Raw genomic sequence first — 13550 nt, 5'->3', positions numbered from 1 at the left:
ATGAATATTTGGTGAAGTGGAAGAACAGACCTATTGAAGATGCTTCATGGATTTCTCGATCTGAGTTGTATTCAACTCAGATTGTGACATCTCAATGATTTAGGGGAATCATTTCTTTAAACCCTAGTATTCTGATGTAGGAGCATCATTAGTTGCCTTGTTATCTTGCTCATCTTTGTTCATTCTACATGTTGGATGCTGAGTTATTGTAGCTTTAATGGATTATGAGTTACTATAGCTCTAGTGGATGTCGAGTTACTGAAGCTCTAGTGGATGTCGAGTTACTGTAGCTCTAGTGGATGTCCAGTTACTATAGCTCTAGTGGATGCAAAGTTTCTTTAGCAATCTAGTGTTGACAGGGTGTTCTTTTATGTGCCAAGTGAATCTATTGATGCCAAGTGTTACTGTTGATGCCGAGTGTTCCTATTGGTGCCAAGTGCATGTATTTGTCTTGGTCCATCTTTTACTGAGTTGTCTGTGTCTAGTTCTAGTTTGGGTCGACCTTGCACATATTTAATTTCAATATTGGTAGTTAATATTTGATGTGAGGCGACTTGTGGTTGTGCATGCATTTAATGTAAGGTTTAATTTTGTGATAGGCTGACCTTTGGTTGCACAAGTATAAGCCATAGGTTTAGGATTGAATTTTAGGATAGAACTTAGAGGATGTGAAAGTAATCTGAATTTGAAGCTAGATCATTGATTTGAATGTACTTTGTATGTAACCATAACCTATAAGGCCTTACAGCTGGGCATGTATGCTAATTATTTGGTGAATCAATAAAAGTGTTTGCTCTTTTTCCTCCTTTAATTTTTGTTCTTTGTGTTGTGCTTCTATTGTGTTAACTCTTGCATTGTGGTTTGGAGAGTTGGGTGTGCCCTTTGGCCCTAGTTATTCATCCCTCCTTATGTCAATAATTTCCAACATTTTTTTTGGTCAATATATCGACACTAGTCTTGGCTATCAAATGTTCGACTGAGGTTTAGGATTGAATTTTAGGTTTAATTTTGTGATAGGCCAACCTTTGGTCGCACATGATTGCAAAATAATTAAACCAACTTTATATTTTCAATGTACAACTCATTCAAGTGCCCGTTGAAAACCAATCATGACTATCATCATCATACTTTCTTCAAATCCTCTTCATCCATCAAATGATATGTCACTCTGCTGAATTAGTATAATGTCTAATCAACTAAGACTTTAACATCAATGACAACATAACAATTGATATGACTCTTTCACATATATTCATAGCGTTCTCAATGACATCATTAGTTGGGTCTAATACACACACACATATGCATGTATGTGTATATATATATGTATGCATATGTATATATAGATATACATACATCTATACATACATACATACATATATATGTGTGTGTGTGTGTACATATACATGTATATGCACACACACACACACACACACACACACACACACACAAATATATGTTGACAATGTGTGTGTGTCTGAGAGAGAGAGAGAGAGAGAGAGAGAGAGAGAGAGAGAGAGAGAGAGAGAGAGATCTTACACATATATAGTGTTCAACCCTCTTATTTTTATATGTATATAAATATTTATGAACATGTGTTATATGTATACTCTTATCATAAAACCTTAAAATGCTTTATCATAAAATGGTATCCTTGTAATTCATCGAAATAGGTATAACCATTAAAACTTTGCCTAAATTAAGTCCTAAGATTTACTCAATAAATGAAATGCTTATGAACCTTGAAATGTTTTATCATAAAATGATATCCTCATAATTCATCAAAAATGGCATAATCATTAAAATTTTGGCCAAATTTAGTCCTAAGGTTTACTTATTAAATGAAATGCATTATGAACCTTGAAATGCTTTATCATAAAATGATATCCTTGTAATTCATTGAAATAGAATAGCATCTTGGTAAACTAGTAAAGAAACTAGATATAGCATAATAATTAATATCTTTGCTAAATTTAGTCCTAAGCTTTACCCATTAAATGAAATGCATTAAAAACTTATAAAATCCATATCTCTACATTGATGACATCAAAGTAATAAAAAACTCCCACACATGAATTACCAAATCCAATTACATATCTTTAATATAATTTAGCCTTTGAACAAAATTAGAAATTCATATTAAGGAAAAGAAGGGTGTCATATGTGAAGTAATGGAACATTTATATAGTAATTTGAGTGGGAGTTAACAAGTATTTAATAACTTGACCTCTTTCTAGCACTTAATATTAAACTACAACTTGGATTCTTTAACATTCTAAATTTTGGAGACATTGCTTATTGGTATACAATGGATACCCCTATCAAGCTCACTTTTAGAAATTGATAAGCCTCTTTCTGACACTCAGTATTAAACTACAATTGGTAACCTTTACCATTCTAAATTTTTGAGACATTTCTTATTGGTACACAATGGATACCCCTATCAAGCTCACTTGTAGAAATTGATAAATGACTATCATTGACATTGTGAGGGAAGAGTGACTAGATGGTATTGTTAATTCACTCATAAATTATTTATAGGATATATAATGAACATGTTTAGTGATGACTACATTTTGAATTGGGATAGAACCAGGGCTAATACTAATGTTTCATCCGTATTTCTAGCACTGGCCATCTATCTAAGCATGATAGATAGGTTGTTGAGGATCTCTATAAGAGTATATTTAAAATATTCTATCTGGATAGCTTGGATATAGTTATGTTGAATATACATGATAATATTAGAATACCCAAAGCTAGGCATTATGTAATATTACGTGGAGAAACCACTCAATTCCTAGAGTTGCTATTTTGACAATAGCAGAATGAGAGTAGTTAGAAAACTAAATTCCAATAATCAAAAGGAATTTAAACTTCCTACTTTAGCTTCACCATGTCAAGAGGGCAAGCCACTTAAACTTGTTTGGACAATACCTAAGACAGGAGGACATTGAAGGGTACAAGGAGGTTTTGGATATTTCCAACACTACCATCTTTGAAGATGAGGAATATTTTGGAGAGAGGCCTGAAGGTGTAGGGTGTGGCTCTAAACGAAACAAGAAAGGTAAGAGAAAAAAAAAGATACAAGGGGAGGTACAAAAGATAATGGTAAAATATTCCTCTAGTCAAGTGAGGTAGTGTAAAGGAGTAGTCATTAACTAAGGCAATAATATCTAGGTTTTTTTGGCTTAAGACACCATGTTTATAAACTTATTATATACGACTTCATTTTTGTCCTTTTATAGACACTTCTAGATAATATGGTTACCGGGATTTTAATAAAATATGCCAACAATATAGTTGGTTAGTCTATGATTTCTCTTAGGTAGGTTGTTCATTTGGTGGCTAGACTAACCTCAACTTTACGATGTTGAAGATTATGATGCTTTCTCTCTATTTCCATGAGGTAGGTATATACATATATACACACACTCCCCTCTCCCCCCCTCTCTATATGTGTGTATGTATGTATACAAACATAAACATATACATGTGTATATATATGTACATACATACATATATAGATACACACACATACACATGCACATACACATACACATACGCATACGCATACGAATGCACATGCGCGCCACACACATACATGTTATAAGGTAGAGTTATTGTTGCACCAAATGATCATCTTGTTAATGTCCAATAAAACCACATGAATTGTAGAACACAAAAGGTGGTTAAGCCATATCATGAATCTTGAAAGGGAACATTGGCAGTTAGTCCAACAATTCTCCCTTAGTTATCCTAGGAGATTCAAATATATAGCAAAGCTGTAATACCACTTGTTACAAGCTAGGGTTGTCGTTGCACTGAAAGATCGATATATCAATGCCTAATACAATCACTAGACTTATAGAACATATGAGGCATTTTGAAAATGTCACAAATATTGAAGGGGTACTTTAGTGGTTAGTCCAACACACACACACACACACACACACACACACACACACACAATTCTTTGCAGCCATATTTATTGATATCCATTGAGGTCCTTTCTTTGTTGTTTTCTTATAATTTTGACAAATAGATGTTTTCTCAAGTTATACTGGACTATTATGGTTTTATATTTTCAAAATTATTCTCTTGAGATGTTATAATTAGCAATGATTGAAATGTGATGTAATGTATCACTTTAATAATCAAGCTTTACATGGATAATTATCCATTATTTCTAATTTATAATTAGGAGTGATCTTGACTCCATATATAGATACATAATGCTTGGGCAAGTAGGTTTGATTAAAAAATGGCTAGATTTTTATAAGTTAATAAGGTAGAATCGAAATATATCTTGTTAGAATTTTGCCTAAACTTATGACAAAGCCTATGCTTGTTGTCTTTCTATATATTTGTCAGCTAGGCATGACTATGATTTGATATAACTATTATGGTTTAATATTGCAAGACTGAATAAATGACAACTCATATAACGTGGTGAAACTGAATAATTAACTAATACTAGAGTTAGTTACACTTGGCCTCTAATCATTAATTAGAAGGTAATTACTATGATTTAGAATGAATAAATAATCACTGTTGTTTAAAGATGGAAGACCTGATTTATGCTGACAACTAAAGGTGAAGAAGTGATAAAATAATGAGGGAATAAAAAGGCGTATGTTTGTTATTACATTGCAGGTATGAAAATAGGGAATGAGCAAAGCTTTGAAGCCAAAACATCAATGATGGGTTAATTTGGTAATGGATTATACAAATATACTTTGAAGGTTCATCCAAAAACATTAAAGATTGTGATCAATATTGTAATCATCATTGTAATTGTATTCTCTTGGCAAAATGGTAAGGGTTCTAGAATTGTAATAAGTCATGTATATAATCTAACTTCTAAAAGCAAAAGTTAGGAGATAAAATTGCATACTTTATAAAATACAAATAAAATTGGAAATGAGGGCATCCTCATATGACAAACCCACAATATTAAGTCAAGACGTGTAATCTTTTAAGGTGAAAATTGACTTGAGGTTTCTTATTTCTAATTTGTTATTTTCAATCTGTTTAGTTGGACCAAACTAAAATTGGAATTGTAGGTTTTTTTTGTTTTTGTTTTTTTAAGATCTGGGCATAGATCTACCTGATCTAATAAAGCTTGAAAATGTTAAAAATGTTGGGTCCAAGGAAAATAAGAATTCATTTTTTTAATTGATCTAAATTAACCATTTAAATGTCATTAGCTGCCTTCTCTTTATTTATTTGTACGACGATGACAATGAATATTAGGTGACCCTTGTATTTGTCTAATTTTTGTTTCCATAGATTTTGATCCATTTTGCTTTGGCAGAAGATTACGTAACATATTGCTTTGGTAGAAGGCCCCTTCATCTTCCATGGTTATTTTTGTAATGGTAGTTTCATTGGATTTTCATGTTGTTGATAATAGAGTTCCTAGTTGTTTGTAATCAATTTTTTTGCAATTGACAATTTGATTTTCACACAATTTCCCTTCATGTACAAATCTAGAATGCTATAAAAAAAAATTTCTAGTAAACTTTATCCATACTCAATAGTGAAGAGACTATTTCCTTCTTGCTCCACACTCTCACTATATTGAAACCAAATTTGCAAAAATAATCGTCGTTCTGCTATATTTCAAGGGAACCGTAATCATAATCATTCACAAGCAAGAGGTCAGATTCGATTGCTTCTCATTTTTTTGACCACAAACACTTGTTAACTCTATTATCTTCATTGCTAAGAATGATGTTCATTCGAAATTTGTGACCGCATAACTTTTGTGAAAATTCATACCTCAACTATTTTTGCAATCGAAAATGAATGGAGTTCATATGAAATTGCAGGCTTATGCAACCTATGATCTCTGTCATAATAATGGATTTGAATTTTTTATCAAATTGGCAAAAAGAAAATGGGAATAGGAATGGGCATTTTCTATTCCACCTATTCTACATATTTAGGTGGAATAGAAATTGCTCATTTTGAGGTTAAAATTGGAATACATATCCCTATTTTCAATTCCTATTTGACGCACCTAAACAAAGGATTACATTTTTTAGATATTTACAAATGCCTATTCGATCTAATTCCCATTGCCAAATAGACTCTTAGCTCTAAGCCAAAGGAGTTTCAGGTTGGTACTGGGAGGCCTGGTGCCTTCACTATGTTGCTTGGGAATCCTCTTTAAAAAAGTAAAAACAGAAAAAAGAATATTATATTATACTTATAGAATTCTATATATGCAGGCTTGGCGCCTTCACTCGATTGCTTGGGAATCCTCTTTAAAAAAGTAAAAACAAAAAAAAGAGTATTATATTATATTTAAAGAAGTCTATATAATTGAAAAGAGATAAACAACCAATATAGTCATCACACTCTAAGCCTAAGCTGTGGCTTCGAGGGGGAGCTGGCATTTTGTATTTGATGCTCCTGCCAAATTGATTTGACCTTGAACTCAGCTCTACGAAATAGAGCGGTTGTCTCTTATCTGGCGAGTACATATTGTTTTATGATAATTCGGCGCTCCACTCGATTCATTCTCCAGACTTAGCACTTGGAGCTTCTGCAGCTTTGATAAAATTGGTGAGTCCAGTTTCTTGTTTGCTATCTAGAAAATATTAAATATCCAACTGATACTATAGTTTATGTAGAAAATTTGGTGTTTCATTTTGATCGTCTACAGTAGGATCAAATAATTTCAATTTTAGTGTTTCGACACATGGGTCTGTACTTTTCCATGGGAAGCCGACAACTGAGATTGGGCATGAAAAACCTCAACAAATAGCTGACGAAAGCACTTATTTCTCTTGTGATATAATTTCAGACAAACTAAGTTAGGAAATATTCCTTATAATGATATAGGTTATTCAACTACTGTGGTTTCAATGCTATAATCATGATGTGTGGTACAAAAATATTAGAAATTGGTCGTAGAAAGCTTGGTCACATTCTGGTCGACGTAAGTTTGAAATCTTGCTTGGCTTCTTGAGCTCTGTTTCAGCTATGCAAATTGAGGGTAGACAGATTCTATTTCTAGTAAAAAAGCTCTAATCAAATATGTGACTCGTCAAACTCACGGTTGGAGGTAAAGCATAGCAAGCCATTCTAAGATTCAAAGTTTTGAGAATTAATTTCTACCCATGTTTTCAATAATAATTGTTATTGCCTTCAATCTAGAAATTTCATTGAGAGGATGATGTATGTGTTACAAACTTACAAGCTAGGGTTGTTGTTGCACCAAAAGATTGACTTGTTAATGCCCAAGACAATCAATAGTCTTATAAAACCATAGGAGGTGGCTAAGCCATGTTGTGAATCTTGTGAAGAATGTTGGCCCATTGCCAAAAATCCTCCTCCAAGCATCACTCACTACATCTTGAATGGAATCAAACAAGTGAGCAAGCTTTGATACCACTTGTTAGTAGCTAGGGTTGCTATTACACCAAAATATTGAATTGTCAATGTTCGATACAACCAATAGTTTTATAGAGCCACAGGAGGTGGTAATGCCATGCCGCAAACTTTGTGAGGGATGTGGGCGCATTGCCAATAATACTAGGTTCAAATCCTACCAATAGGGCAGTGTACAACTTAGAAAAGATGCCACATAGTTGATGAAATTGAGGCCAAGGACAGTGGAGTTGGGTAGTAACGAAGGGTACTTTGTAATGTCAAAGATGGGTTACCTTGGGTATGCGTGTGGCATAGGCTCAATTCTATACTATATGAAGTGGAACTTCAATCTTTAAATTTCATCGATGAGGAGGATGTGCAATGGGCGATTTAGGTTCAAACCTATTACATCCTAGTTTTTGACCTAATTTAAAATGTTCATATCGCTGCTGAGGTTCACATGAAGTTAGTTGACAGATAAATTTTTTATAACCTTGTGAAATGGTAAGATGGTTAGTCGTTATAATTTCATATGAAGATAACATACTAGTTGATAATTTATCACAAATTCATGGAATTGAAAAGGTGGTTAGCCATTATGATTATTTATGATTAAATAACTTGTTATGGTAATATGATTTAACTGTAGAGAATTTCCCTATAGGAAGCACTTTAAAGGGGTGAAAGCATTGTCAAAAAAGAATTGGGCATAGGAGCATCGCCATCTCTAGAAAAATTGGTATGAATTGTGAATCACCATAGTTGAGGACCTAGCGAGTTGAACATCAAGATACAATCGATGGAACCGCATGAGCTATTAAATAATTATTTAAAATATTAATTATTTTAATTAAAAAATTATAGGTACCTTAAAAGTTTTGAATGATCTTTCACCATATTATTTTAATAAATGTTCACTGATAACAATATATACCTATGTACATACACATAGATATAAATATAAAGTGACACCATAATATTATTTTGTTTATAATATAATGTTGCCACCTCGCCAATATATCTACATGTATGTAGATAGATATAAACCATAATTATTTTTGAATTATAACCTTCAAATCTTTTTCCATCCTTTTTATTCTTTTCTTGTTTACTGATTAAACACTTGGGACATTTATTTGGCATCCAAGAGCCAAGACATTTATTTTATGTTACGGCTTCTTAGAAGCCAAAGAGACTTATTATCTCATTATATATAATGAAGTCAAGGAAGGTGGAATACATTCATATATTTCAAGCACTCGATTCCCATTTTATTACCTGTCTTCTTCCATAAATCCAATCACATTTATCTTAACACCGATATGTAGTGTTCCTTTACATGATTTCTTGGTTATACTGATGTTTTGTAATTAAACGTGAGCAATCTTTATATTGGTAATTGTGTTCAGGATCTCTCCTACAAGGAGTGAGGCAGAATGAGTAAGCGTCTAGCAAGACATCATCTTTCTTCCATATTATATCAGATTATGTGGATAACTGGAACCCAAGTAATGTAATATGTTTTCCTTTATTAGTTGTTATTGCATTCTAATTATACAATAGTAAGCTATAATTTACAACATGATGCAAATCATTTTACTTAACATCATATGATTGACCTTTTCTAATTAGAGTTGTTTATGGAAAGTAAATGCCAAGTAACCATGTTATGAAATCTTGATTTGTTATGCCATCAGAGATTAAAATTTAAAAGATATTTTTTTGGAAGAACACATTATTCAAATCACAGATTGTGATAAGTTGGAACCATATAATATTCATAAATCAGTTGAGGATCAGTGGACAGAGTTGATTTCTTTGAGATTTGAACATGTAGGACTCACTCGACTATATAGCCAAGGAAAAGGGTGAAGAGGTGAGAGAAATGAATCTGCATAACATGAAACAAAATTAGACGTGATATAAAAATGTTTGTTTTTAAACTAAATCATTTAAAAGCTCATGCATGATTATGTTTATTGTATTCTCCTGCTGTCAAGTTGAGTGGTGTGATTAGATACTAGGATGCTCAGTGGCCAGTAAGGTGTTACATGTCTATTTTGAGTAGGGAGGGACTTTCTCGTTAGAGATTGTGTGGGGATAAGTTTTGGTCCAAAGTTGGGTGGTTAAGCCCCTGACAATGTTTTCCCTCTCCACAAGATGTCAGGACATGCATTTGATAACGATAAGTTGAGCATTCAAACATTTATTGGTAACTAGTATTTTTACTTTTATGATATTTATACAAATAGAAGGTATGATGGATTAAGTTATATTGTCGAATTCAATTATTTCTTCTGATGTAAGCAACCTTTCTCGTCAATGTAATTGGTGACCAATAGTTTGGATGAATTTCCAATTAAATATAGAATATATCTATAGGATTGTTATTTCAGTCTTTCTTTTATATGGATAGTGAATAGGAACATATCTTCTAATCTTATGTTATTGCCACAATTAGCAACAGGAAGAAAAAGAATGATCCAATGGTAATTGATGCCCTAAATGAAATAGTGGTATCTGAAGCCCTAAATGATACAGTAGTATTGACACGTCAAATGATACAATGGTATCTGATGCCCTAAATGATCTAATGGTAATTGATGCCTTAATTGATACAGTGGAATGTGATGCCCTAAATGATATAGTGGTATTTGATGGTAATTGTGATTTGATTGTGATATAGTGGTATTTGATGGTAATTGTCAATTTATCCTAAGTGATATTTGTGGACTAATCTGGGTGATTGCAAAAGTACCCCTACATTGATTTTTCAGTTCAAATTCCATGGTCTGTAGATTTTAATTTCCATAGCAAATTTATTGATGGTATTTTCAGATGTTGGTTATGAGTTTTCCATTTAAGTTTTTATAACTGCTAATCTCATTCACATGAACATAACTAATATAACTATCTTCCTATCAAAATGAAGTAATAATAGTATTTCTTTGATATGTTAGTTGTTAGTTAAGATCTGGGAAAAGTGGACGTTACAAAATCCCTAATCGTGCTAAAGTGATATGTAACCCATAATGCATGACATAGAGTTGGTGAAATTAATGCCAAGGACACAGTGGTGTTGGGGAGTATTGAAGATGGAGTATTTTGGAAACATGTGATATGGATTCAACTCCATCCTTTTCCATGTGTTTTTGTAGTCTTGGGTTTAGCCGTAGTAAGGTGATCCATGGTTTCATTCAACATCTAAGGAAGCCTATAGTATGGTGTTGGACCCTGTGCAAGTATACTACAGACAACTTTTGAAAATTTATTCAATTGTTTTTACAGACAAAATCAGTTCCTATTTTTCTTTTCCAAAATAATTTTCTTGCACTAGAGTCAAAGTTTTCATATCTAGACAAAATCGAGGTTGATCTGGTTATGTTAAGTTACAATATAACTTATTAATTATTAGTCTTCATGTGTTAATTCCTCTGAGTCATTTCATCTGCAAAACTTTACATTTACATACAGCTGTAAAGAGTTTGTGATTTCACTAGTTTTAGAAAGACAATTGGAACATTTCTTCCATTTTGTTCATATCATAACATATTTGTTAACTTTTTAAATTTAGCCGCTATGGACAATGTCTGTGTTGATATTCCAATTGTAGAATCTCTGTGTATGTATTTGGAGGAAGTGAATGCCCGTAGAGTGTTTCTCATACACCTTTTTAATTCTTTTCTAGATGGACCATGTGTTGATGCAAAAGCTTAAAGTGCAAGACCTTCATCATGAGCTGGCTAAATGCGGTCTTGATACTTCCCGATATAAGCCTGATTTGGTAAGTATTTTCATCAACTGTAATTACAAGTAGGTGGAGCTGATGCAGTTATTAGGTCATCTATCTAGTTGGTTGTAAGATATAGTCACCCAAGCTATAGGTCATTTTTTTTTCACAATATATTATATAGATTAATCTAGACTTGGATCAGAAACTCTAGAAAGTGAAGACACATTTAGACAGAATTTATTTTGAGATTAAAAATAGCCTAATCAATTTGCAGGTAATCAGACTTAATGAAGCTATTCGAAATGACTTAAAGGATGACAACATGTCTAGTTCCAATATTAATATTGCTATTGTTACAAAAGCAAATGACACAGACCCATACAAATAGTACGAAGATATATATATATAAAAGTTGGTACAAGGGCTACCGCTAAAAGGGACTCAAGTATTTGCTCCCTAGATAAAGAGAAAAAAGATGGAGCTATTCCTAAAAAACATAAACTTGAAGATGTTGGGGGCACGACAAATCAAGGTGCTGACAACAAGAGATTACAGGGGATAACTAGAAAAAATTGACTTCCACATTGAAAGATGAAGATTGTAACATCAGGTTATTCTACAAGTACAAATCAGCTGAATTTAATCTTCTAATTATCAGATGAGATATATCTAAACTAATATTGAAGTAAATCTAAAGTTCTGAATCTATTTTAATTACTGAATATCAAATTTATTCTAATGTTTTAGAATACTGAATTTTAACCCTAATCTAAATTATTGTAAGAAAAACTCCATCTAATAAATTTATGTTACATCTAAATACATGGAAAGAATCTTTTAGTTATATACATATATAAAGAAACTTAAATAAACAAAGATACGTACTGATTTTTGTGAGAGACTCTTCCAATTAATTGACCAAGCTCTGACTTTGGTGAGGGGAGAAGCATTAACATAGGCTTAACTTCCCAACTGCGGACCTTTTTACTTATCCCCACAAGTTCTAATTAAATAGAATGGCCCTCCCTACCCTGAGGTCAGGCTTGTGACATTCATTGATCCAGTCATCGGAGTACTCAAGTGGGTTGAGGTCCCAACAGCTATTCGATTGAATAGTCGAAGTATCAAGACAACAACGCGATCATTTTGTTGTGGCATGAATGCCCTTTTATTGCCCTGGCCAGGGATTTCAGAGGTGGGTTTTTATAACCCGATCTCCACCGCTCAGCTTGACAATTAGTTATCAAAGTGGATTTACATGAGCTAATCAGATTATTTTGATTAAAATTAATTATTGATATCTTTCTTGTTTTTCTTGTGTCAGGTTCATCTACACCTCACACCATCAACAGATCTTTAGATCTGTGATTCCTCGGTGCCTAAACTCGTTATATCTTATTCATAAGTTTATGATTCTGCATTCTAGGACTTTCCTTGGTTTTTAGAGTTGATCATTATTACTAATTTTGGTTGATTGAGGCAGAATAGTTCATGACACAATTCTACAGATTCATGACACGGGCTGATAATGGTATAGTTCTATATTCAAAGTATTGTTGATTGAAGTGGTAATATCAGACAAAAATGAGATCAGAAGTCTTAATACTATCGTTGTTAAACAAATATTTACAAACTTTGTTGGTTTTTCTACAATTATGATGAGCACAAGTGTAATATTATGACTCCATCTTTACACATAACTCCTTCGCTCTGTTTCAACCCGAATCATAAGGAAAGAAGACATAAAAAGATAGAAAATCATGAGCAAAGGAAAATAATAACATTTTTAATACACCCTTACTTGTCTTTAGTTTACTGAGCACCCTGCTTGTGAAGTCTTCAACGTAAGCTGAATCTCGACTCTCAAAAAATGTGTAACATTGGCTTCACGTCTGCTCAGATAAATGATTTCGTGGTTAATCAAAACGAGGTTGTAGGTGGTGAATGTTTGGCAGAAAGATCGAGGGATCTAAAAAGGAAATCTAGAATGGATAACTGATGGTAGAGAGAGACTTTGACTTATCACCAACTTAGATTATTGATAGACAATAGCTGAGACCATGGCGAGAGCATGAACAGGTGGGAACATTTGTTACTGTCCTTTGAAAATGACAAAGGCAGTATATTAAAGATATTGGTCGACCTTTCATCTCCTGCCATTACAAGATTGAAAAACGATTGAGATTCCCATCGATTGAAAATACGAAACGTTGGGATAAGGGGTGAAATTTTTTATTAATATAATTTAATGTTATATTATTATTTTGGTTAGATTATAGTTAGATATATTCAAAGTGACATTATTGTATTATAGATCCCAATATAATAGTGCCACTTTGCAATAATTTAATTGTGATTCTTATCAAAATAATGATATAATATTAAATGATATTACTTATTTAATAAATAAAGGTAAGAATTCTTTTTATTTAAA

General features: G+C 32.6%; 1 pseudogene; it reads left to right on the top strand.

Annotated features, from left to right (window-relative positions):
• The first annotated feature begins 11071 nt into the window (after positions 1-11071).
• LOC149570976 (poly [ADP-ribose] polymerase 2-like) overlaps positions 11072-13550 on the top strand; it is a 71135-nt pseudogene continuing 68656 nt past the window's right edge.

The sequence above is a fragment of the Cupressus sempervirens genome, chromosome 2, assembly GCF_028749045.1.
Source record: "Cupressus sempervirens isolate cs-2001-9-10 chromosome 2, ASM2874904v1, whole genome shotgun sequence".
NCBI classification, from domain to species: domain Eukaryota; kingdom Viridiplantae; phylum Streptophyta; class Pinopsida; order Cupressales; family Cupressaceae; genus Cupressus; species Cupressus sempervirens.
Note: the sequence above shows the minus strand (reverse complement) of the source record. Positions and strands in the feature narration are given on the sequence as shown.